General features: G+C 39.2%; 1 protein-coding gene across 1 annotated transcript in view; it reads right to left on the bottom strand.

Annotated features, from left to right (window-relative positions):
* Positions 1–4,712, bottom strand: part of LOC117943094 (tripartite motif-containing protein 35-like) — a 37,669-nt gene that overhangs the window by 3,791 nt on the left and 29,166 nt on the right. The window lies entirely within an intron of this gene.

Genomic DNA, 4,712 nt, shown 5'->3' with positions numbered 1-4,712 from the left:
ACATATATATTACAGTATAGCCATCACACAGGGCTTTCATCATATATTATTCAGTGCCTGATATATTGATCATTTCATTGCTGAAAACATGGAGAAAATGCATTTATTTTGAAGCTGTTAACAAACTAAAAAAGAATTTGTAACCTGTCAAATGTTTGGAAAGTTCTGCTAAATATCACACATTTACCAGCCTGAGATAATGCTTCATCTGCACATCGAATACTTTCAGGAAACTTCTAATACACAAAGTTATTGTAAGTAATCTAATGGTCTTTACCCTCTGCTCGTACCAGCTGGGCTCGGCTCACTGTTCTTTTTTTCATACGCACACACACAGTAACACACATTCTCAGACACACACATTCTCAGACACACACATAAACCGAAACACAGATACCCACGCACACACTTTTTCCCTTTTAAACTTATACCATGCCCCAAAAAAGACACACTTGCAATAAAGGAAAAGGAAAACAACAAAAAGCATAATATGAGCACTTTAAAGTAGATGCTATATTTAGAGTATTTTCACTGCTTCAACCGGTATCTGTACTCCTTCCCCATGTCCACGTCTCTTCCAAGGATAATAATTTATTGAATCAATCAAATTTGAACATGTCTGGTTGTGGCTTGTTGATCTTTCCTATACTGTATACACATTCAAACGGTGTCATTAAGTACTTATTGGAGGTGAACTGTAGAAGAACAGTTTCAGATTGAAGGTGCCCAATCTGGCAATCATTTCTCTGTGTTTACAGTAGAGCGTGACACGGGCATCAGATGTCACTCCCATGTCACTCCCATCCCAAACCCGCAAAAATACTCCCGGCATGTACCAATCGTGTGACACACCCCCAAAAAAAATCCTGTCTTTGTATCCTGTGTATATGTGTTTGTTGTGTTATGGTTTTCTTGCTACTGGATGCCTAAAATTTCCTATCTATCTCTCTATCTCTCTATCTATCTGAATCTCTCTGTCTCTCTCTCTCTCTCTCTCTCTCTCTCTGTGCTTCAGCCAATCATCTCTCTGTGTTTCCACACCTCCTGCTTCAGCCCACCGTCTCTGTCCTCCTCCATGGACGGGGTCTCCGAGGCCCAGGAGCAGGGGTTTAAGGTAAGGTGACCAGATTTCTCAAACAAAATCCGGGGACATCTTCAGCTCAGAAGCGTTTATACCTCCAAAACACGTCAGGTTTTTAATGTAAAACTTAAAACGGAGACACTAGACCTAGAGCCGAATATCGGATACCATATAAACTATTGAGGACATATTTTCCTTTAACACTGATGCAGTATGAAACGAGATCTCTGCAGTCGGCAGAAATAAGCTACAACGGAAGTTAAGGGGATAATTGTCCAGCTTGTCTTTGTTTTCATAAAAGTTCTCGTTTTGCTGACAGACTCAGATTAATATTCTAAGTGTCTGACAACATTATGGAAAGGATTTCTAAGGTCAACCTTTCTGTTAAAGATTAGGATTCTTTTTAAAACATAAAAGTCCGCGAAATTGCGTTGGCTAAACCCACCAGACTCCATGTAAATAATCCGTGATTTTAGCATCGTAAAACCCGGCTGTCTAAAAGATCTCTGACTCTGAGCAGCGCTTCTCGATCGGCTCCGTTTGGTCGGAGTTTTCTTTCTTTAATTGCAATTTTGGGTTTCAGTCAGAGTGAAAACCTGGGACATTTCCGGGGACAGGTCACCAAAATCGGGTACTGTCCCCAGATACAGGGGACGTCTGGTCTGGTTTATTCCTATGTATGTGTGATATATGTGTGTATATGTGTTTGTTGTGTTATGGTTGTCTTGCTACTGGATGCCTGAAATTTCCTTCGGGATGAATAAAGTATCTCTCTCTCTCTCCAGACCTCCTGCTGCAGCCCACCATCTCTGTGTCCTCCTCCATGGACTCGGTCTCCGAGGCCCAGGAGCAGGAGTTTAAGGTGTTCTGGGGCTCCAACTTTAACATCAGCTGCTCCGTCCAGCCACAGTACCCAGGAGGCTCCTTCCAGCTCAGCTTCACCTCCTCCGACTCAGCACACAACTCCACCCAGACAGCTGTCAATCACTCTGCCCACTTCCTGTTTCCTGCTGCAGAGCCCGCCCACCAAGGAAACTACAGCTGTGTTTATCACCTGTTTGTTTTCTCTCATAACTTCTCCTCTGAGAGCCGTCTGCTTTCTCTCACTTTAATAGGTAAGCTGACTGTGATTATTGGTCTCAACGACATTCTTATAATAATAAAAATAATAATAAAAATAATAATAATCTAAAAATAATAAAAGTGTTACGTGTCTTAAACCTTCAGAGATAGAACTTTTTAAAAACTATTTCAGACCTTTCTGTCTCCCAGAAACCACTACGACGTAGCTAGCGCTGGACCAACCAGACTCCATTTATAAAAACAGTACTTTTAGCGTGTATGGAGCCAACATATTTTCACATTTTTTTGGCAATTTTGAGAAAACCGCGCGGCACATTTCTTAGAAAAGTCATAGCCCACCATTCCCTATCAATACACATGTTTCAATGTATCTTGTGTGTGCGTGTTGGCAACGCTCCGGGACTAGTAGCAGGACAAAAAACAGGTGGAATAATAATAAGTATGAGAAACAATAGTCATTACGCCGATTGCTGCTACTGCAGCACATCGGCACACTGAAAAACAACTTTATTTCACATGTGTCAGGTAGAATCCACAGGCTCATCTTGTTGGATAATGTAAAACTTAAGGACAATGTCAAGACATGTAGATATTTGGGCTGAATAATTATTTTGAGTTTTATCAAAATGGCAAATATCCTAGCGTCAGCTTAGTCTTATTTCTACAAGTTGTTCTCAGAGGAGTTTATAATCTGTACAACAAAGGGAACTCTGTCCTCAGAGCATCAATTCTGATAAAGATGAACTCCACATATACCCTTCAGTGAGATCTTTGGGACTCACCATGTTGATGTGAGGACTTTGTGTTGGATCAGATCCGAGGCCTTTTCGAGTCTTTTCTGCTGCTGGCGACCGCTGGCCTTTACTTCTTCTGTAAGGTACGGACACGGCTGATGTTTCCACCATTGACTGTGTTTATGGAACTGAAGAGAGACGTGATAGAGGAAGTAACGCGTGTGCTGTCATGTCTCTCCAGATCCATAAGGGGCGGCTGCCGTACAGACCGAAGAACACTGAACCGGCAGATTCTAACATATTCTCCAATATCAGAAGGGTTCCCATACCGCAAACCCAAACCCCGACAAATTATCAATGAAAAAAACTTGCTATGTGAATATTGACATAATGTAAGTATATATATTGTTATTTATATGTGCAGTATACATATTATAAGTATATTGCATAAAAGAGGCTTTATTGGTGTTTTTCCACTGCATGGTATCTACTTGAAGGGGTTTCCAGAACTGGGAGGAAATTAGAGCCCGGCCGATACCGATACAAATATTTGGTTCTTAATAATCCAATATACGTATATTTTTAAAATAATCCAGACTTTTTTATTGTATTTTTAAAATATTCATTCATCAGAATCATTTACTTGTCATTATAAATGATTTTTTGGGGCTCTGGTCTACTTAGAAGATTATAATATAGTGAAACAACAAGACTAAATAACGAGTAATAATCAGTAGGAGTAGGAACGGGTTGGAGACAAACTGCTGTAAAACCTTGAAGAAGAAGAAGAAGAAAGTACCATCGAAGGACCCCTCAGTCCATCTTCAGTGTGTAATTATCCAAACTGCCAGATATTAGTACAAAAGCTTTCTTTATACTTTGTATAACAAGAGTTTTTTCACCGTCTTGTTAGCAGTAATCAACTGAAAGAAGCAATTAACTCCTGAAATAAAAGTATTTTATTAGATTAGAAAGGGACTGTTTTTATTTTATATTCATGACATTGTAGAATAAAATAAGTCATAAAATGTCACACAAAGGCATAAAAAGATGTGCACGTTAAATGATAAATCTGTAAAGCTTCTTAAAAAATATTGATGTCTTCATCATTTCATTAGATAGAAATATTTTAACTTCTTAAAGAATTGAAACAAAACCAAGCACGTAGATACAGACGCAATTTATGTTTGAATATTAGAGCAGATATGTTCCAGATGATGAATATTAGAGCAGATATGTTCCAGATGATGATATTAGAGATGAATATTAGAGCAGATATGTTCCAGATGATGATTATTAGAGCAGATATGTTCCAGATGATGAATATTAGAGCAGATATGTTCCAGATGATGAATATTAGAACAGATATGTTCCAGATGATGATATTAGAGATGAATATTAGAGCAGATATGTTACAGATGATGATATTAGAGATGAATATTAGAGCAGATATGTTACAGATGATGACTGTTAGAGCAGATATGTTCCAGATGATGATATTAGAGATGAATATTAGAGCAGATACATGATATATGATGATGACGATATCGAGCCTCGTTCGTCCGGACGTCTCGGCTCCGCCACGACGTCTGGAGGCTGAAACCGAAGCAGAGCTAAGACACAGAAAGGTTGGAAGGAAGCAGCTTTACTTCTCCAGACCGTTCCAGAACAACGCCATTCAAAGAGCTTCACATTAAAGGTTCAGTACGTAAGAACTTTCTATTATTAAAAAAGGGGAGGAGGGATTGTTGTTGGGCTAAGTCCTGGATCTTCACAATCCTACCTACTGCACCTTTAAAGAGAACTTTAACATA

This window comes from Etheostoma cragini, chromosome 4 (assembly GCF_013103735.1).
Source record: "Etheostoma cragini isolate CJK2018 chromosome 4, CSU_Ecrag_1.0, whole genome shotgun sequence".
In the NCBI taxonomy this organism is placed as follows: domain Eukaryota; kingdom Metazoa; phylum Chordata; class Actinopteri; order Perciformes; family Percidae; genus Etheostoma; species Etheostoma cragini.
This window is presented reverse-complemented; position numbering and strand designations above follow the sequence as displayed.